The 23692-nt window shown below is 37.4% G+C and overlaps 1 long non-coding RNA gene across 3 annotated transcripts in view; it reads left to right on the plus strand.

The window, feature by feature from the left end:
* LOC139127437 (uncharacterized) overlaps window positions 1–23692 on the plus strand; it is a 61637-nt gene that overhangs the window by 18364 nt on the left and 19581 nt on the right. For all 3 annotated transcript variants that reach the window (XR_011551002.1, XR_011551003.1, XR_011551004.1), the window contains exons 2-4: window positions 1631–1767; window positions 2415–2552; window positions 3198–3328. This is a non-coding gene — a long non-coding RNA (uncharacterized lncRNA). The remainder of the gene's footprint in view (window positions 1–1630; window positions 1768–2414; window positions 2553–3197; window positions 3329–23692) is intronic.

Raw genomic sequence — 23692 nt, forward strand, 5'->3', positions numbered from 1 at the left:
AATCGAATATTGCCAGATTTGTCAAGGGAAAGTACATGTAGTTAACAAACTCTTTGAAGTATCAATGTAAATATACATACCTGGCTTCAATAATTATAAACACTCACAACAATCGGAGTCGTTTTTGCTTCCGCTGCACGACAAGTGAGCGCGCCATTGTGGCCTTATTAATATACATGAGCCAGAAAATAGGGGGACGTTTACATTGGACAAAGAGGGTGCCTCCTGGGCCAGCGTGGCTCCTTCAAACTGGAAGTTTATTTTTGGAAGAATATTTCTGTGAAATCCATCAAGAAATGTAAATACTCAAAACTCCTTGTTTTAGATATGCTTTGTTTCAAATTGAAGTAAATTTGTGTGATTGTATTTTTGGGTCATTTTCTCCCATTTTTGAGCAAACATCTCTGAATCCTATTGACTGATTTTTAATGCAGTTCACCATGGGCTATGTGACCCAGTGCCACAGTTATTATACAACAACTCTGATCATATGGGAGTGACAACCGTCTTATTGGCGGTATTTTTTAAATGTCCTCTAGGGGAGGCTGTTACCCAATACAGTCATTTCCACCAACTTTAAATCATAGGGTTTCCGTAAAATCATAAAAAACGAATGCTTTTGTTGGGCTTCTTATACGTCCTGTAAAATTGAATCATGGGAAAAATTGCTCCATTGAGCATGTCACAGGTCTATCCCATTATCTTGCAGGTAAAAACACTGAAGACCTTGTGACAGTTCAATGACCAAATGCCAAAAGAAAAAACTAAAGACAGGTCCTATTAACCGTAATGTGTATTAAGCGGACGCTCAATGCAAACAAAAGATATACAAATACACAGTGTTCAGCTTGTGAATTCAAAGTGTATGTGTGTAGAATGCATTGTTACTGTTTACATTTTAATTTTAGTCCGGACTAAAATTTATTTATCAATAACAATGTTCATTATACACATATGAGCTGTGCTGATAAGCTATATAGTGGACATTTCTACATGATTTATACGTTTAACAATAAACTAGTTCAGTAAATACCGGTATACAGAACAAAAATGCTGAAAATCACCAAAAGTTACAGCTACTGTGGCTGTAAATCTGTTTCATGGCTTAAAGGAGTTTCTTTTGCCAAAAAAATAGCACTGTGTCTGACCGTCCACCAATGTGCAGTTTTCTGGGTACAGAAACAATGTGGGTTATAAGTTGGTTTCCTTGAGATTCTCTGACAAAATGTAAGCACCACACTAGACTTTTTGGAAGAATCTGAATAGAATGATATCATCCAGGGCTCCAATAATGTACAAAGTTTAATAGAGAAGTATTGTTGTGATGAATGCTGTATATTTACCTGAGATATCTCCCCGATATGGATGGGGAGAGGTTCTGTAGAGAATAGAACTTAATGTAAACATTCCAATTGAAATTTTCCATTATTTCATCTTGTTTATTGAGATAATTACAGTCACCAGAAACTTCATTTGGACAATCTCACATCTGATAGAATTACATGTGTTGTGAATTTGAATAATTCTGTGTATGTTGTAGTCTATTCAGTTTCTGTTTTTCCAACCACGCTAATTCAGCTATCCACTTAGGCCAGTACTTTCTCACTGATTTCGCTTTTTTCTTGGGAAGGCTATTCGCAACCTTCCTGTGCAGGTTGACAGTGTAGACACTGTATTGGATGATGTCTCCTTGTCTGAATCCAGTGTAGTTATCATCCGGTTATTACAATTTGTCATCCCAATACTCCGTTCAGAATTAGAATTAAGGTATGTATAAATGTTTAATTTGATTGTGTTAATTAATGAGTACAATGAAATGAAGGTAAAGTGATATCTTTCAAAAACTCGCATGATTTTGTTAGATCAAAATTTTTTGGAATAACACATGTTTGTTAAAAGGTATAATTTTATGTCATTGTTGTGTATAAATAGTAGTGACAACTACAGCAACACATAAATAATATTTCTATCTCACTGGAGTTTCATCATGTAATTAAACAACTAACAGTTATGTGTATAAAAACACCATGTAGGGTTAATTAAATGTGTATGTAGGCCTGGTGTGATGTTCAGTACTGTATGGTCACACTGTTTATCAGTTGCTCATCTCAGGCCCCAAGCCAAAGTCCCATTCATTTAAAACTTGCTATGGAGGTATCTAAAGGTAATGTCAGTCAGATAAGAGGAAATATTGTTGAAATTTGGACAATTGTAATTTTTGCCCAATTTTCCCTGTTTTTTGGTAAAAAAGCCTTTTTTCTCTGAAACCGCAAGTCCAAATTCCAATTCATTTGAAATGTGGTATCACAGTTCATAGGGGTGATCTCAGTCTGATTTGTCAAAATTGTTGTGAAATTTACAGCTACCCACTTAGGCCAGTACATTCTCACTGATTTTGCTTTTTACTCGGGAAGGCTATTCGCAACCTTTCCTGTGCAGGTTGACAGTGTAGATACTGTATTGGATGATGTCTCCTTGTCTGAATCCAGTGTAGTTATCATCCGGTTATTACAATTTGTCATCCCAATACTCCGTTCAGAATTAGAATTAAGGTATGTATAAATGTTTAATTTGATTGTGTTAATTAATGAGTACAATGAAATGAAGGTAAAGTGATATCTTTCAAAAACTCGCATGATTTTGTTAGATCAAAATTTTTCGGAATAACACATGTTTGTTAAAAGGTATAATTTATGTCATTGTTGTGTATAAATAGTACTGACAACTACAGCAACACATAAATAATATTTCTATCTCACTGGAGTTTCATCATGTAATTAAACAACTAACAGTTATGTGAATAAAAACACCATGTAGGGTTAATTAAATGCGTATGTAGGCCTGGTGTGATGTTCAGTACTGTATGGTCACACTGTTTATCAGTTGCTCATCTCAGGCCCCAAGCCAAAAGTCCCATTCATTTAAAACTTGCTATGGAGGTATCTAAAGATAATGTCAGTCAGATAAGAGGAATATTGTTGAAATTTGGATAATTGTAATTTTTGCCCAATTTTCCCTGTTTTTTGGTAAAAAAGCCGTTTTTCTCTGAAACCGCAAGTCCAATTCCAATTTATTTGAAATGTGGTATCACAGTTAATAGGGGTGATCTCAGTCTGATTTGTCAAAATTGTTGTGAAATTTACAGCTACCCACTTAGGCCAGTACATTCTCACTGATTTTGCTTTTTACTTGGGAAGGCTATTCGCAACCTTTCCTGTGCAGGTTGACAGTGTAGATACTGTATTGATGATGTCTCCTTGTCTGAATCCAGTGTAGTTATCATCCGGTTATTACAATTTGTCATCCCGATACTCCGTTCAGAATTAAGGTATGTATAAATGTTTAATTTGATTGTGTTAATTAATGAGTACAATGAAATGAAGGTAAAGTGATATCTTTCAAAAACTCGCATGATTTTGTTAGATCAAAATTTTTTGGAATAACACATGTTTGTTAAAAGGTATAATTTTATGTCATTGTTGTGTATAAATAGTAGTGACAACTACAGCGACACATAAATAATATTTCTATCTCACTGGAGTTTCATCATGTTATTAAACAACTAACAGTTATGTGTATAAAAACACCATGTAGAGTTAATTAAATGTGTATATGTAGGCCTGGTGTGATGTTCAGTACTGTATGGTCACACTGTTTATCAGTTGCTCATCTCAGGCCCCAAGCCAAAAGTCCCATTATTTTAAACTTGCTATTGAGGTATCTAAAGATAATGTCAGTCAGATAAGAGGAAATGTTGTTGAAATTTGGATAATTGTAATTTTTGCTCAATTTTCCCTGTTTTTTGGTAAAAAAGCCTTTTTTCTCTGAAACCGCAAGTCCAAATTCCAATTCATTTGAAATGTGGTATCACAGTTCATAGGGGTGATCTCAGTCTGATTTGTCAAAATTGTTGTGAAATTTACATAATTGCGTTTTTGAGGCAATTTTTTGCCACATTTGGTCAAAAAATTGTTTTCTCTGAAACCACAAGTCAGTTCATTTGAAACTAGGTATAGAGGTTCCTAGGTGTGATATCAGTTAGATTGCCTGAAATTATGGTGAAATGTTTTTTTAGCTCCCATAGCCATATGTATATATGGCAATGGAAGCTATTCTTATAGGCTAGGGAAATGTCTGTATGTATGTATGTCTGTATGTCTGTACGTCTGTATGTCTGTATGTCTGTATGTCTGTATGTCTGTCCGTCAACATCAAAACTCCAAAACCGCTGTACATTTCATCTTGATATTTGGTGTGTACACGGATGATGGGCTGTAGATGAGATTTTGTTCAAATGAAGTTGTCATTGCCAAAAAAATGCAAATTAAGTGAAAAATGTAAAAACAGTCAAATTGAAAAACTCAATAACCACTGAGCAGATTACATTAAAAATTAGCATGTAAGTACTTTGGGCTGACATGAAATGATTGTGCACATCTTGGGTCAGTATCTTGGACTTGCTATTTTTCATGAATTTTTTTGTAATTTTCTCCCATTTTTGGTCAAAAAATCTCCTGCTCTGAAACCACAAGTCCGATTGATTTGAAACTTGGTATGGAAGTGCATAGGAGTGACCTTTCCCAAATTTGGGCAAATCGTGGTGAAATTTGCATATTTTTAGTTTACATGTCCATAGACTCCCATGTATAAGGCAGATCTCCATAGACTCCCATGTATAAGGCCACGAAAAATAAAATTTAGTTTCTCATCGTATTCATATTGCAAAAAGGATGCAGTGACACAATTTTTAGTCCCCACGGATGAAGTCCAGTGAGCTTATAGATTGGGTCATGTCCGTCTGTGAGTCCATCCGTGAGTCCATCCGCTCACGCAGATATCTCGGATATTTTGACAAAATGTCATGTGACCTTGATGACCTTTGATCTCAAATATTTGTCCATAACTCAGTAACCACAAGTGCTACCACCCTTCATATATGGTATGATGGGACAGCTTATGACGCCACATATTGTACCTCATTAATTATGCACATATCTAATTTTGAGCGAGCCAATAGAGCTAGAGGTCTGATTTTTGGTATATAGGGATAACTTAGGGACCGTCTCAGATTGTCGCAGAAGTTCAAGAAACGAAATTCCTTCGTTTAGATCTTAACCCCCTCCCCCTCCCCCTAAACGAAACTTCAAAAGTGCGAAATGTTCATGTCTACCTGAGAGTGCATGTTGCATTTTGCTATAGCTACTAAAGACGTATGCCCCTTGCCGCATTACAATTAAAGTAATCGATCAGATGTGAGTACTAATAGGGCATTTTACCGCATAAAAATTTCATTTTATTTTACTTCCCCTTTTTGCATCTCTTGTGCTGTTCTTTGTCTTTGTGAACACGCAATTTGTACTTGGTAGGGGCGGTAAATAAGCGAGAAACTTTGACAAGGGGGCCAAGGCATGTTCAATCATATTACAACGACTATGACCAGGTGCATTACAAATGAGAATAAAGACATCTAGTGGTTAGAGCAGATGCTCATAAATTATAATAGCACATTTTAAAAAATGACACTTTTGTCTTTGTATAATTTGATGAATGAAAGGTTTAGGATACAATGTTATTATTGGTAAATTGTGTTTGTGGCACAAACGAGATGGAAACAGTTACAAATTTGTTGGCAAGAGTGTGCAGTTTTTCTTTAATTTAAAATAAACACACGAAAACTTGTGATCACAAAATAAAAGTGCGAAAGTGAAGTTCACTAATTGAATGGAGGTCAAACCCCCTCCCCCCGTAAACGAATGAATTTCGCTTTTTGAACTTCTGCGACAATCTGAGACGGTCCCTTAGCAAAACAATTTTTTTGACAAAATGTCACGTGACCTCGGTGACCTTTGACCTCAAATATACATATTTGTCCATAACTCAGTAACCACAAGTGCTACAGCCTTCATGTATGGTATGATGGGACACCTTATGACGCCACATATTGTACCTCATTAATTATGCGCATATCTAATTTTGAGCGAGCCAATAGAGCTAGAGGTCTGATTTTTGGTATATAGGGATAACTTAGCAATACAATTTTTTGACAAAATGTTTCGTGACCTCGGTGACCTTTGACCTCAAATATAGATATTTGTCCATAACTCGTAACCACAAGTGCTACAGCCTTCATGTATGGTATGATTGGACACCTTATGACGCCACATATTGTACCTCATTAATTATGCGCATATCTAATTTTGAGCGAGCCAATAGAGCTAGAGGTCTGATTTTTGGTATATAGGGATAACTTAGCAATACAATTTTTTGACAAAATGTCACGTGACCTCGGTGACCTTTGACCTCAAATATACATATTTGTCCATAACTCAGTAACCACAAGTGCTACAGCCTTCATGTATGGTATGATGGGACACCTTATGACGCCACATATTGCACCTCATTAATTATGCACATATCTAATTTTGAGCGAGCCAATAGAGCTAGAGGTCTGATTTTTGGTATATAGGGATAACTTAGCAATACAATTTTTTGACAAAATGTTTCGTGACCTCGTGACCTTTGACCTCAAATATACATATTTGTCCATAACTCAGTAACCACAAGTGCTACAGCCTTCATGTATGGTATGATTGGACACCTTATGACGCCACATATTGTACCTCATTAATTATGCGCATATCTAATTTTGAGCGAGCCAATAGAGCTAGAGGTTTGATTTTTGGTATATAGGGATAACTTAGCAATACAATTTTTTTGACAAAATGTCACGTGACCTCGGTGACCTTTGACCTCAAATATACATATTTGTCCATAACTCAGTAACCACAAGTGCTACAGCCTTCATGTATGGTATGATGGGACACCTTATGACGCCACATATTGCACCTCATTAATTATGCACATATCTAATTTTGAGCGAGCCAATAGAGCTAGAGGTCTGATTTTTGGTATATAGGGATAACTTAGCAAAATGTCACGTGACCTCGGTGACCTTTGACCTCAAATATACATACACTAAATAGTCCAGGATGGAAGCTACAGTGTCATTGACGCTATTTTTCTTGATTTTGGTAAAAGTCTTTTTCTCTGAAAATGCAAGTCCAATTCATTTAAAACTTGGTAATGTGGACCATAGGGGTGATCTCAGTAAATTTGTCAAAATTGTAGTGAAATTTATATAAATTATAAAGTTACACAATAACATAATGGTAAATGTACATAATTTCATGAATTTTCATTCAAGATCTTGTTTGCTATTCTCATCTTACATTTCTAATTCATAACACTCGTGAAAAAATGTTCAAAACAAATGTGGGAACAGTGTCCATGACGCTATTTTTTAAAATACACTTTAAAATTACTCTAAAGCTTCAGCTTTCGATGCAAAAAATTTCACCAGCAAGTTGAAAGATTGTGTTCTATCTGAACTCGCGGCTTGCAGCATTTGCCCTTGTTATCTGAACACCAAAGTTAGTAATTACTTAGCAACTTGGCAGAGCATTCAGCTTTATACCAAGACATTTACCAAACAAAGTCTAGTGTGTGGGTGTGGGAAGTCTGATACAACTCAGTAGGCAGCCCCACTGAGTAAACTGATCTGATCTGTTTATGTTGGTCAAACCATTTTTGACTGGCAATATTACAAATGTAAATGGAGGAATTTTGAAGGGGAAGTAAATACTGTGAGTAAAACAATAATTTGTGGTTACTTTGAGAATACATCATTCAATGCTCAACTGTGTTTGGACTGTGTAAGTGGTAAATGGTTTATAGCAACAGCCGCTTATCAGTTGACTCAGTAGGGCTACCTGCTGAGTTGTCTAAAACTCTGAAGCAGTAAAACAGACTTTGGTTTAGGGAACTCTGCTGCATATTGCTAAGTGCTCAGCCAAGTTTCAGGGTATTTGGTGTTCAGATTCAACTGTAACAATTTAAAATTCAAAAGCTACCTAATCTCTGCTAACATTGTAGCACTTTTGACTTGGTTTCTAGTGAGGATTATTGGGATTTTGAACAGTTAATACCTTTCATATAATACCTTTTTTGTTGATGAGAGCATCACACTGCATGCCTTTCTTGTTCTGCTCCCTGAAGCAGACTTGAAGGCATATTAGTCTTCAAGCCAAGCAATGCCAACGTTTTGCTATTTTCTCAGTATTTTTCTTACATGTCTCAACTCCATTTTCTTGTTCTACTATTGATACCTTACAAAAGCTTCAATCATAAGTTTCTAAGAAAGCCTGTACATGAGTAATGGCCACTATTATTATTGACAAATGAATTTTAGTCTAGACTTTAATTCTTTTTAGATCTTGTAATGTCCATGCGTCCGTCCGTTCACGCAGATATCTCAGACATGCCTTGGTCAATTTCTTTCAAACTTTGCACAAGGATATTACCCTACCCCATACAGATGCACGTCAATTAATTTGTTTCACAATGGAATTAAGTTTGGCCGTGTTAGAGGACTCTTTAGTTTCACTCTCCATAGACTTTCATTTATCAGGCAGTTCTCCATAGACTCCTATGTAAAAGGTAGTTCTCCATAGACTTCTATGTATAAGACAGTTCTCCGTAGACTTCCTTGTATAAGGGCCACAAAAAATTAAAATTTACTTTCTCATCGTATTCATATGGAAAAATGATGCAGTGACACAGTTTTATTACCTCAATTTTTAGAGCAAATAAGGCTAGAGTGCTAATTTTTTGTACACATAGCGAAGCATGGTGTCAAAACATTTCGCCACCATGTCAACGGAGGTCAAAGGTCATTGGCCTTAAATATCACACAAATTTGAATTAGCAGATAACTTAAAGGGCCAGATAGTTCATATTTGGTAGGTTACAGCACCTAATGGTTAACTATCACATACCAAATTAAACGGACATTATTTGTATCTTTGACCTCATATTGTTGCAAACAAGCAGTAGCCGACCATAGACAACTTCAATCCCATTTGCGTACACCTTATAGAAAAACCTTGGGTCTGAGGTTTATGGAGGTTACTGTTAACCTCAGAGTTGGCAGGTTTACCTGCGATCAGTAACCACACTGCAAACTGCTTTCTGGGCCGCTGTAAGCATCCGCGTGTAAAAAAAATAAACCACACGAAGTGAAAGTCAAAAGTGCAGTATTGCAGTTTCGGGATTCCCTATTACTAATCCAGTTTGCTCAGTTACATTTTGACGGTCACTTTTTCATGGAGATCTAGATGGCCAATCCTGCTCTTAGATACACCATTCTTTACTGCTACAAAGCACATTTTACAACGGGCATTTCAAATGCCTGCCAGTACCAGCTGACAACGACAAGGCCTAATTGCGGATCTTTTTCATCTTGTCTGTTCCTCCATATGCATATGTAGACTTGCCAAAGCCTTTTTGCATAGAAATGAGAAAACAGAGTAAAATGAAGGGATATTTAACTTCAGTAGACAGTCAGGTTATTGTCGAGGTGATCGCGAAATTGAGCAATGTACCGGTACTTTGGCGACTGACACTTACATTATGTACCGGTACATTGTTGGTGAAAGCTAACTCTGCGTGGCAGGGCTGTGCAAACCGCTGGCAGCACCTCGGTTGCGGCGTGCAGTTTTCTCCACCAAAAACAACCCAGTTTAATCCAAAACTTGCATTGAGTTTTGTTTTCAAGCACACGCACCTCGCCTGGGTACACGATTAGCCCTGCGTACAGGTCTGTGTGTTCCCAGCGTTATAGGGCGTGGAGGCCAAAGGCAGGGCTTTACTCGTGTAGGTACATGATGTGCTCAGCTGCGCTTCTTACGTAAAGTCCACTTTGGGAGTGGGTCGGAGGCACAGAGGCCGTAAGCGAACGGGTCTAGGCAACTGTAACTGTGATGTACTCACTTTTGGTTCGAAATGCGATTCAAGTGATACAATTAATTACACGATGCACAGAGAATAACAACTTTTAACAGATCTTGTGTGTCGAGAGGTGACTCCAATCGCGAGCAGTATCAATGACAGTACTCGCCCGGCGCGATGTCACAATGTCACTGATGCTACACACCGTGCAGTGTTCAGTCCGAGTGCGATGTTTCGAGGTTCAACAAGTGATCATGTCGTGTTTGTAAAACGAACCAACGTATTGGCAAGAAAATGTCCTAAAATCTTAAAAATTGACGAAGTTTTGCTAACGATCAAATGCACAGGAAATGCATTACTCTTTACCTGTTTCACTTACCACAGCAATCTGACATCGATCGTTTTAGTTTTACCATTGACCCAATTGCGTCTATGGTTTCATTTGTTTCACAGTCCGTGTCATCGATACTAAATTGAAACTTAAAGCAAATGCCCTGCTTAGTTTCACTATTTGACAGTAGTTTATCATACGTGCATTTGTTTATGCGCCGTGTGCTCCTCGATATCCATTGTGCTGAAGTTGGTATGTAGGTCACAGGCCTTTTAGTTCCAGCTGTACTTTGATTGTTGACGTATGCGTAGTAATATTGGTTATGTGCAGGGGTTCAATCATGGCGGTTGGTTCAAATCGCGCTGACGCCCTTACCAACATTGAACCTTGCCGTAAAGAGCAAGAATGTGGTTTTACATATCCTTGAAGCCATCCATAGTCACAATTTAGGTCTTCCATTGATTTGACCGGGGATTTCAGTCATCGAAAAAATGAAAAAAAAGTCAAAAGATACAAATAATGTCCCTTTAATTATTATGCATATGGTATCTAATTCTAGGCTAACCAATAAGGCTACAGTGCTTATTTTTGGTACACAGTGCGAAGCATGGGATCAAACCATTTCGCCGACATGTCAACTTGGTCAAAGGTCAATGACCCTAAATATCACAAAAATGCGAATTACTAGGTAACTTAAAGATATACTGTCACCTGTTCCAATTGTGCCATAGTTACTATGGAAAGAGAAAATCTAACCAACCACAGAGTTTAAGCGGGTGGCCACTTTTTAAAAACAGCGCCCTCACATAGGAATTTTGAATACCAAGGAATGCCCCTTTGACCATACATGGGGATATTTAGATTACAGGTGATTGTATACCTTTAAAGGGCTAGATGGTTAATATTTCAAAGGTTAAAGCACCTATTGCAAATTAACATATACCTCATAGATTATGTACATACCTAATTCTAGGCTAACCAATAAGGCTAGTGCACTAATTTTGGTGCACATGCAGACACTCTCGAATCTGGTTCCGAAATTTGCATATTTCTAACTATGCAAATAATATGTTAATGAGGTTGGTCATCCGCAGGTACAATCCAAGCATTAGGGGAACGCTCCATTAACTTAGAAGTACCCGACTAACCGAGTTGGTTATCAGAGGATTAATCTCTATGTCAACATATGCGAACAGATTACCTTTTAGTGTAAACAGAAAATTAGCACTGCCGGAACTACTTTTAGCATGGCCAATGCCAGTCGGCGCCTGACTTGGATAAAGCCGACATTTGTTTCTCTCAAACGCAAAAGAGAAGAAAGAGTCTCAACGCGGAAGAGAAAGTCGACGCTTGAGAGCTTTGGTTTTCTGCGTAAGAGTAGGGCCTTGTCTGATGGGTTTGGTAGGTTTTTGATCAAAGTAAAGCGACCAAACGTTACTGAGTCTCATTTTTATGTAAAACTGTGAAAGAGGCTCCCCACCTAACTATCCAACTATCTTGTGAATTTTGCGTACGGTCTCTCGCTGCTGCCTCAGCTGAACTCGGCTACATACTCGGGTATGTAAATTTGGTTTTATCCCCAAGTAAATCGTCTTGTGCAGAGTTCATGGTTTGTATACATATTCATAGTGTATATCTGCATTCTGATTGGAAGTTTGAATGCTTTCTGACCTTGCCAACGAAAACGACGCAGTGTTTAATGCTGGCGTGCAGCACTGAGTAGGGGCAAATGCGGAAGTAACTTGTCGACGAGTATTTTGCTCTAGCGACTGTTTATTTGAAGATACCAGGCTATCATTCTTCACAATGATACTTGTTTTGCTATTTACTTCCTTGGTAGGAATTATTAGTGAATTTATAACATGAAACCCGTTTTTATACCATTTGTGCACGGCAACATCGCCGAGGGAAGTGTACGCAGTACAGCATGTACTGTGTGGGTTTCACGCTGTGTTGGTATACCGTACCGGACTATCGGCTCCATGCGTGAATACGTGATGACATACCTATTAGACATATGAATTTATTAAGCTTAGAAGCAGTCATTTTTCAGTCTAAATTAAAATTGTTTAAATTCAATGAGAACGCAGTTGAACTTTATGTATATACACATGTGTATCATTTGTTTTAATGATCAGCCACCTTGGTGTTGGTAGTAACATGGATGTACATCCATGGTAGTAATTGTACAGACAACAGTTTGTGAATGACAGAAAATTGATCAGGATATACATCAGTCATCGGAACTGTCTCCATCTTCTTCTTCGTCATCTTCATCTGTGTATTCTACTACTTCAACCATGTTTTCTTCAGCAAGATCATATTTGATATTGATCTCATCAATTTCTTTGATTTCCAATGCTTCTGTGGTTTGCCCTTTGTTGGTTTTGTCAAAAACAATGTCATCAATTAAGCTGTCACTCTGATCTCCAGTATTGGCACAATTTAAACAATTGCACCCTGGGCCACAGGCATTATTTGACTTTGTACATTTGCAAAATTTATTTTTGCACCCAGATTTTTAACATTACACCCTTTGCTATAGAATGCCATCCTTTCCTGTACTTGGGACAAATTTTCTGGTGAATCCCATATGGGTGATAACTTGTTACCATTGACAACATAGCCAGAGTTGTCATATCCACGTAAGACAATCTGGCCCCTTTCTGACTGTGACCATGAATCAGAGATGAAACAAGTTCTGAGCCAATGGTATTTTAAAGCTGTTGGGTTTGGAATTAGATCCTCCTCCCTCTGAATTCTAACTTGGATGGTATTTCTGATTTTTTCAAGCCACTGAATATGTAATTCCAATTCAGTGTCAAATGTTTCATCTCGTTTCATGGCTTTAAACTGGTCATATGGGCTGTCATGTTGTGATTCAAACTCACTGTGATGTTTCTGGTAGTAAATAGTTCCAATTAAAAGAAAGAGAGACAGGTCTTTCTCCCAGGTGCCACACTCTGTGTCTGCAAGAGTGCCTGAGGTCGCGGTGGCAATTCCACCAGAAACAAATTCTGAATATTGGAAAAATTCTTTCTGAAATGCTGCTTTTCCACAGCCAACAAAAATGACACAAAGTCACAACCAGATGTGATATAGAGAGTTTGGAGACATTTTGCTCTTATGTCTTGATCGATTTAAGCAAGATCTGGATCATTTGCTAAGGCTTTAATTAATTTATTTAAATGTACATATGACTGATCACCTGCACGTGCACTGAGCTGTATAAAGATGTTTCTGTCTGATAGCTCAGATGCCATCAGAGGTAATCCGATGTGGTAAACATCTGTATCTGGCGAGTATATGAGTATGTTCTTTTTTACTTATTAAACAGGGACATGGCGCCATATACGTGTATCAGTTTCTTCATGATTTGAAAAATATGCAGGGTATTCATGAGAAGGGTAATTTCCACTCACAATTATTGCTTTGTCTTTCTTTTGCCCATCAAAACCCCCTGCAATGACAAACTCCTTGTCAACTCCAAGGTAGGGCTTCAGAAAGTCTGGAATTTCTTCACACAGAAAATTCACCAATAACCGCTTAGTTTTTCGTCACCCAAAAAAACATCCAATTTTCTTTTGGAAGTACTGTTTGCAGGTCAATTGATTCATATATGCTGTACATTTTTTTAGCTCATATTTGGTTTTATATATAAATACCAAAAAGAGCTTATACGATGAGTCTTAGTGGTGTCTGTGTCTGTATATTTGTGGGTATGTGCGGATGTATGTCCGTCACACACAAAGGCTCCCATACCGCCAAAGCTACCGTCTCAGTATTTGGTGTACAGGTAGATGTAGGGGTTGAGATGTGAATTTGTTCAAATGAACACATCAGTGTCAAAAATGTGCAAATGAGGTAAGAAAAAGCGAAATTCTGAAACAGGCTTGAAACAATCTTACTCCACTGACTTGAGTCATTTCCTGTCATTGTTTATGAACTGTTACATATTAACAGACCTGCTCAAACCATAGACAGTAGAGGGGAGGAAGACCGTCTATGGTCAAACTAGGGGGGGGCTAGCTGCCTTTCTGCTATGCATGTTGCTAAAGTTGACCTCCAGTACCTAAAGTTTCAGACCTTAATTACTTTTGTCATTCTTGTTTTTCTGGTTTAAATATTTCTTGTTGTTTTCTGGTTGTACTGTGCAGAAATCATTGTCATAACATCAACGTAGAATTTTCCTGCACTGAACAGATAGAAACAACATTTATTGTTGATCTTTGGTACCCATACTGGTATGTACCAATTCTGATCAAATTTGAGCGACACCGTGTAATTGCGGTATTTTTTGCTTTACCATCTCTACGTGCTCTTTCCAAATCTTTAGGACTTGGAAAGTTTCAAAAAATATAATATTACTAATTGATCTGATCTTCAACGTTCAAAAATTTAGTTGGGGATTTACAACACAGGGCAATATAGATGCACCAGCAAGGGATGTCAGCAAATTTTTTTTATTTGCTTCTGCTTGTGACAAGAACAAGTCTAGATATGGATGTCAGCCTTACCTAAGAATACTTTCAATGATGTGTCAGTCACATTTGACCAGCATGGGTAAAACTAATCTTGTAGACAAAAATCTGGAAAATTCTATGCTATAGATAAGTACTTTTAATAAAAGGGAAACCCTGATTTCTCTGCCTACACAATATGCATTTTGATTGTTATGATAATGGTTTAATATACTGTTTAACTCTTACACTGTTTAAACTTAGTAAACCAATCACCAGATAAATGAGTACTGGTATTCTTATTTCCATTTTGATAGGGGCGGATTGTTCTGGGGAACACCATAGGAAACACTCTATGATTAAATTGATTCATTGTTTGATTTACTGCACAAGTTTGATGAAATTCTCAATTTTCCATGTTGTCAGCACACTTGTAAATGTGGAACAAACCACAAAAAAAAAACAGTTTAAGACTTCACTGGACACAATGATGACACCACTGCTCAAGTGTCAACAGGCTAGGCTGACAAACTGAATCAATATTGAGCATATCATGCTAAAATACAGCAGCTATAATACTAAAAATTCTGAAATCTTATGATTTATGTAACTCAGAACTGCAAAGTAAACAACAAAACCAACATCTTGTCCACACCATTGTTTAAATAACAGTGACTGACTGGCAAAAATACAAAGCAGCAAACATGGAATTTAGCCATTTTCATATTGGCCATTAAAGGGACAAAGTCACTCATTTTGACCAAATTTTGTTCATTTTAATTTCTGTCGTATATATGCTTTTCTGCTGCTCACTGCAATAGGCTAAATTGCAATCTCTGATTGTCACAGCTCACTCATATGCATGCAAGGAAGGTATTTACCAACAATTTTAACATAGTTAATTTCACATGTTAATGTGTCTTATTAAAGATGAAAATTGAATTGCAATAACCAGAGAGTGAGCATATTTCAGTGGGAATAATCCATCAAAAGAAATTTAAATGGCAAAATAATGTCAAAAATGAGCAACTTTGTCCCTTTAACTTGGAACATATCTAGTACACATTCTTGTAATTCAAGTGTCAAGCAGCATGACCATTACACTATTGAAGTATTCAAATGGTGGCAATGAATATTTTTAAAATTGGTGCATTGACAGACAGTACTGTAAAATGTTGACAAAAATAGCTTTGTCCAAAGTATCATAATATTAGCCATTTCTGAACAGGATGTAAGATTACACCACCATGTGAACTCACAAATATTTCCAATGAAAGTGCAGTCCTCTGATGAGTGACGCTGAATCATGTACCAGTATGTTGTACACCATGGAGGCAGACACCAAGCATAGCATTATGTGAAAAAAATTAAAGTCTTTGTACTAGATGACTGCTTAACAAGATTGGCAGTCTGCTTGTTTCAAAGCTATTTAAAAGCTTTCTTCTGGGCCTATTTGATATCATACTTGACCCTCTGGACTTGACCTGCAAGCTTGGTACGTACATTGTATTCTGGAAACTGACAGTAACTTTTACATCGTCATACAAGTCATTAATTTCACTCAATTATTTCTGTCTGTTCTTTCTGACTGTCAAAATTGATTGAGGGTCTAAGTATTGAAAGTACTTAATTTAATGATGATTTTCATAAATATGTTTCACTTACAACTGGACTAAATTGTCACAACTTCCAAGTGTGACTGTGAACATCATTCTGTATATATATACAAATAACTTCAACGCATTCAAGTTTGTTTACAAGTGTCGCGCTGTACCAAGAAGTTCTCTGGACGTACACTGTACATTTTAGCCTATCATTTTCAGGAAATAAAGGTCTGTATGTTTAAATGATTGACTTATTGGTTTATGAAAAATATATTAAGGATCAAGTTGTGTGTTACCGGCGTTATACAGCCTCCTACCACAGGCCGTATATTTGGACTTTATTTCCTCTCCCAGCAGCAGCTTCATCCAGTGTTTGGTGAGTTTTGCAATTTCTGCTTTACCACACTCCTTAAGTGTGTTGTTGAGCAATAAAGTAAAGTATAACACTGGTAATTAACGCACAGCCCTGCCAAGCAAAGCTAGGAGCTACCACACTCTTTTGGTAGTACCGTGGTATCATATATTGCTTTACGTAGCTGCAGTTTCGAAGCTGAAGGTTTTGCCTTTTTTCAAATTTAAGCTTTTAGTTTTTAGGATTTGATCAAGTTGACGTCCTACCTAAACACCAGTCCAAATATTGAGGTACAACAGCAATATTGCCCTATGCTAGGAGGATACAGTTGTACCGTATGTGCACCACAGTCACTACGCGAAGGCTACATGTACTTACCCAGGAGAGCTCTCTCTACTGGGTGCATAGGCCTTTGCGTTGCGATTGTGGTTGCACCTGTGTGTGATGAGTATGCCATTGTTGGAGGCAATCAAAGCAGCCAATAGCTGAATACTCTAACCATTCTCGTAGGGCTTAGACTGCTACACCAATTTAAGTCAATGGCATATATCATGTAAAGTAGGCAGTAAATATGTGCCCTTTCACTTTGGCTTTGAACTGCAGATGTGGAATGCTGTGATTCAATAGGCTGTCCAACAATTCCAATAATGAATGCCCAAATTGGATTTTAATGGAGGAGAGCACACTTATACTCGTCTAAGAATGATTGTAATAAATAATGTTCTTCAAATGTTTTCTTTTATATTAATGCACAATTGTGCCTGCCATTTTTTCTTATGAATTATAATTTAACATTTATCAAAATATTAGTGAAATTCATAATTTTGGAATGTATCACGTTGACCATTGAGGGAATACTGCATAATGGAAAGTATGTTTAAAATGTATTCCTGGTACATATATACAACTACATGTGTGTGCATGACCCCATTATTCACTGAATTTATTATATTTCCAATAGACCTGTGTAGTCAGAGAACTGAAAATACCTGTACATGTGCTCATTGCACTCATATCAAATCCAGTTTTACAAAATGTACTATGTGTTCGAGTAGACAATGAGAAGTTTTGTTCATGTTGCCCTGTTTGTGGGCAAAGGTCAACAGAAAGGCTATGCCTATTCAAGCAATAATTTAAGCAAACAATTCAAAGTATCGTAATAGATTGAATGCTATAGTGTGAAATTATGATGTTTTAACATTGAAAATACTTTGAAAATACTTTGTCAATTTTTTGTGCCTCGTTTCTTTGCATTTTAAACATATCACAGAAAGCACAGCCTAGATAAGAGAGGATAGACTGATCCTGATTTGACACAGAAGTGTCAAACACTATTTCATGATAATCAAGTCTTCTTTTGTCAATTTTTGTGCCTCGTTTCTTTGCATTTTAAACATATCACAGAGAGCAGCCTAGATAAGAGAGGATTAGACTGATCCTGATTTGACACAGAAGTGGCAAACACTATGTCATGATAATCAAGTTTCATATTCTGAAATGACATTGGGATTTCACCATATTTAACCAAGTTCAATCTGAATAAGTGATCAACATGGCTAATTCACTGTATAAATTACCCACATTAAATTTCAACAAATGTCATATATCCTGCCATCAACAACACAAATGAACACTATCCATTCCAAAGATAGTACCCACGTAGTAAAGCCAATATAAACTTGAAAAATGCCACAAGTAGCCATACCAATCAGATGACTGTACCTAAATATTTAAGTATACTAAAATCACTTTTCTGGAATCAAAATTATTAATTATCACACCAAAGCTTACTCTTAATTTCAAACAATAGTATCTCTAAAAACTAAAATTCATGTACCTAAAAAGTGACTGATGCAGGGTGGAGCTTGGCCTTAAACTTTAAAGGGAAGTGGCTTATGCAAGAGGGGAACTTTCAAGATTGACTACATCAGTAGAACAATGTAAGATATTGTGGTAATATCCAGCAGTGTTTTTGTAAGGGCGGTACCTAGGTAAATGTTACCGGGTTCCCCAGTCATTTTACCAGGGTAGCCTTGGTATATCTGTGCAGTCTTACTAGAGGACAACAGAAATTTTACCAGGGTTCCCATTGTTCCCCAACCTTAGCAAAAACACTGTCCAGTGTTTATTAACAAAACACACTACATGGTACAATGTGCAGCCAGAATGCCATGAATCATAATATCCTTTTAATATGGTGGGTCAGCTGAGAAACAATAGATTGGATTTGCTATAAACTTAATGGCGATAAGAATGGCAACAAGAGAGACAATCCTGTTTAAGATAATGGTGGGGAAGAGATACACAGCGAGTTGGGAATGAGCACTTATTAAAAAGTAAGAGGCAGTGTGTGAGTGATGTCATGTGACCATAATTGCCTACACAAACAATTTTTTTTCTTCTTTTAGTGCACCGACAACAAGCCCAAAAATTTGTGTCCCTCCCCCTTAGAGGAGTTCAAAAAATTGTGACCCTCCCCCAGGCTCAAAAATTTGTGACCCTCCCCCAAATCCCCCTGGCCCTCCTCCCTGCTAATTACGTCCAGTCCCTTATGGTATAGATTAAGTAGTCTTTGAATGTTTGATGATGGGATCTTACAGTGTTTTTGTTAAGGCTGGTACCCCAGTAAATGTTACCGGGGTTCCCCAGTCATTTTACCAGGGTTCCTCTTGGTATCAATGCAATCAGATCAGGGGACACAGAATTGCTACCAGGGTTCCCAAATCATTTACCTCTTTTCCCCAACCTTAGCAAAAACACTGTCTTATTGGCGCACACTGAATCAAAACATACCTTCAAGTATTACCATTTCAGCTGTCCAATTCTCAGGCAGTGCCTCACTTATGATGCTGCATGTGTCATATCTTTTTTGTAATACTTTAGTTGTGTTTGATTTTGAGCTTTGATGGTGCATAGACCCATCTGCATCACAGATTGCACGTGGGAGGGGAATAAATTGCACAAAGCCTTTAATAGGCACACCAGATTTTATTGAGTGAGCAATTTGCCTTTTTAAACAGGTGTCAACTATTTTTTTTTTGTCAGCATCAGCTGTACGTGTTCTCCTTTTTACTACAACCTTCCCTGAAAATGTTTTTAATTTTCTCCTCCTCACAGGAGCTTCTGTACTAGGTTTATGTAAAAGCCTAGTAGAGATGTAGTCTGCTAGAGCTCTTTGACCTACTTCATAAAATGTCATCAAGTCTTCCTGAACAACTTTTCCAAAGATTTTCTTTCAGGGGTTGCAGCAAAAACAGCTCTCACAGATTTTTTTTATAATACGCTCGGCACAACCCCGCAGTCTCCCTCATTCCCTTCTGCATTTATCTGTATTTGTACACTTTTGCCACTCTTTTTGGGGGTTATTTCAGAATGCAGATTTTTAAGGCATGAAGCCCTGAAAGGTAAATACTTTGCCATGTTGTCAAGCAATTCAGGAGAGGGCTTATGAACTGCAGTTTTGACACTTAAATTGATAAGTTGTTCATGGGCTTCATCAAGTGCAAGCTCTCTCCAGCTGAAGCCAGTAATGCTTGTTGTAAATGCCCCAGACTGCAGGTGATCTAGGATGCAAGATGGTGCTTGCAGCATATCATGGAGATGCCTTGGTAGGAGACGAAGATACTAGGTTGACCAATCAAAAGCATGATACAAAGGGGCTAGCTGCTTGATTGATGCCATTCTCAGTTGCCAATTACTGCTACGGAAAGCCATGTAAAGAGAGATATAAGCAAAACAACCTCTGTGCACAGGGAAACAATATCTCACACAAAAAATCTCATTCATTTTACTTTGTATCACCTGCAGTCCAGCCAATCTGGCATTAGCCTGATACCATGGATTTAAGGGCATATTTCCATTGTCAAGGTCACAGAGGTCATAGTCACTATCAAGCCATTCTGTGTGTAAAAGCAATGAATACAGACCATCCCCTTGTCGAATGATTCGAAAAGGTTCAACATTCTGATACTTTGAGCCAAATGTGTACAATAGCATTTTGTCATGGGTATATATATCTGAACAGGACATTTCAGGCCATAGCATAGACAGAGCAGATCTGCGTAATCACCAGGTACTGTACTGAGTTTGACCTTTTGTGACCTTTCAAAAAAGTAAAAAAAATCAATGGTCAACAAGATGTTTTGTTCATCGCTTGGCAATATTTTCTCAAAATACGTGTCTCATCACTAGCTGCCAAGCAAGACAGCAGTATAATTTCTTATCACAAGTTCTAGCTATTTCAACACAGCTAGACTTGTAGGATCTTGCTTTAAACTGCCCTGATGGGCTAGTTTTCTGAGTACAGGATGTGCAGCTATTGCAAAACACTAAAACAGTGAAGTGGACTGACATTGGGTTGACCTACATCAATATTTTCAAGACTTGTAATGACAAAACTATCTGGGGTGAAGCAACTGGCAAAGTTTTCCTTGTGGGGTACTCAAAACTGTCCTATTCATGGTATCTCTGGCCTTAGACTTTGAACAAATCATGCCAAAAGAGTTGAGTAGGGTAATTAGGGAGCCGTCATTATTTATGGCCCTGGGGGGGTCGGAGGAATCTGAGGTGGGTTCACTCAAAAAATCGAAAGTTACAAGGGTAGGGAAAGACACTAAGGGTTGTCCGATTGCCCAGGGCAAAGGAAAGTCACGTTCGGGCAATTGAACCTCTGATGCCACTTGCCCTACAGGACAAGTGGAAAAAAGTAATTACCTAGCATTCGAATTCATGAGAGCGATTTTCTAGCGAGGGAACACGGTATCATATTATGTCATTGTGAACATTTCCATAAGATTTTTTCGTAAAATTGCATGAAGAATTGATGAAAAGAATCATATAATCACGTTCAATAAAATGCAATTCAAACAATACCACCGGTTAAATACCGTACGCTGATTTTGCATATGAAAAAGCTGTTCAGCTGGTGGAGCGTACGTTCACCAAAGTTCATTGCATTGACTGTGAGGTTACGGTGTCTCACAATATGTCGATACGGTAAAAAAAAGAAACACACAGCGGTTTTTGTGCTTTGTATGAGCGTTTATAATAAGGTAAAAATAAAGTCCAGTGGTGAAAAATCACCACAAAAATGGGACTTTTACTAAGACGTACTCTTCAATGTTAACTTGTTGAGTGACAGTGGATGGCATCATGGCAAGACCGCATGCAATGAAAGTCATGAGCAAGCTTAGATGTCAACAGGGTCCAGTCTTTGAATTTTCAATGAACACTGACTTAATTTTCAGGTCAATAAGCCAAAGTTACTTGTCCGTGGCGACCATTGTAATCTCTCTGTTTGTGAATTTTCCCATTCTAAAATGACTGTCAAGAAGCAATTGGAGCGAGATTGACATCGACAAATTCAGCTTCCAAAATACATTGAAAAACACCGACGCCTTAGGTTGCTGGTTTAAATTCTATTTAGTCTGTGCATGAGCATTAAAGACCACCGAGGTTATACGAAAAACATAGGAAACTGGTATACCGGCAGTGCAATGGTAATCCAAACTTTATAGGGCTGATGTATGATATAAGCGCAGTAAAAAACATGACAAAGAAGTACATTATTTTTCAGAAGCTTCAAAACATACCTTTAGAGCTACAGATTTTTTTCTTTCAGTATAGATAAAATAACTGCAAAAATACCTTGAAGGTACAATTGAAATGGCTGTTATTATATGTTATTATACAAACTGTTATTATGTATGTTATTATACGAACTGTAAGAATTTTTTCTATGAATATGAAAGCTGTAAATCTTGAAATTTGTTGATCTAAAAAAGGCTTCCTCATAATTTTCTGTGGTTTTCTTTAAATTCTACCTATTTACAGGATATAGTCATTCACTGCTTTAAAAAACATTCTTTATTGAAAAATTGGACAAGTAAATTTACATTTTAACCATTATTTTGATTTCACGCCATACTACACAGAAAACAAAGCATGTGTGTCCCAGTTAAAAATATTCAACACTTTGCATTACTCTGTTGTTTCCGTGAATATTCAAATGATATATGCACGGTGTACACTGTTTTTGCTATATTTGCATGGGGTGCCATGGGCACACATTTATTATTTTTCTTGTTCAAAATTGCATATGCAGTCTCACTTGGCAGTTAACAAAACCGATGTTTTAGCTTTTTTCAAACACGTAAATTATACTGGGCAAGTGGTTTTCCAATTCGGACAAGTGAACTGAACCACCCACTTGCCCGAAGGGCAAGTGGATAAAAAAAGTGTCTTTCCCTGAAGGGGTTGCTCAAAAGTGGAGAACAAGAAAGGGGGGGGGCTACTCAATTTTGTTGATATGTACTGAAGCATTTGGTGGAGGTACAAATTAATACAACAATAATAGTAAAGATATGTATATTCATACCTGGTATTTGTGTACACACACACGCACATATAATATATATATATATATATATATATATATATATATATATATATATATATATATATATATATATATATATATATATATATATCATTGTCTCGCGCTGTCGATGCCAAGGCAAGTCGGCCATCGGCGGACATAGCTTTCACCTCGCCAGCGACGGATAGCCATAGTGATTTAGAATATGTACGAATAGATATATGAAGTAAAATGCAACAACATATTCGAAACAGTAATTCTCATTCTTAGGGATGCCGTGGCTTTTGAAATATCACAAGTTTTCGACCGCGACCTTGGCGAGCGCGAAACTGAGATTCAGTTCGATGACACACATTGCATGTTTGTTTGTTGCCACAAAGCTGCCGTCACCGGTCTCCGCCAGTGTAAAACTGGATCCTGATCTTTCGTCAATGTTGTCTTGTGACGGACTGTTGTGTTTGCAGTGTCACATATCTCGCCCGTAGATACATCCAATTTTTTACTTTACGGAAACGAGATCTGTTCTGTTGTGAGATTCGTCTGAGTCAACTTTCGAAATACATCGGATTCCACAGCACTGCACTGCAGAGATTACAGCTTGACAGCTGTCTTCGCTACAGCCTTACTCTGCGCGCTGCAGGTTTGATTCTGAGTGAGAATTTTCGGAACTTTTTGTGTGATGAAGGACATTTATTGTTGTTAGTTTGAATGACTTTATCCTTTTTCCTCCTATGTCGTTTTCCCGAAGATTACACCGTACTCATTTATTCAATTGAACTTACG

Source organism: Ptychodera flava, unplaced genomic scaffold, assembly GCF_041260155.1.
Source record: "Ptychodera flava strain L36383 unplaced genomic scaffold, AS_Pfla_20210202 Scaffold_32__1_contigs__length_2955704_pilon, whole genome shotgun sequence".
Lineage (NCBI taxonomy): Eukaryota > Metazoa > Hemichordata > Enteropneusta > Ptychoderidae > Ptychodera > Ptychodera flava.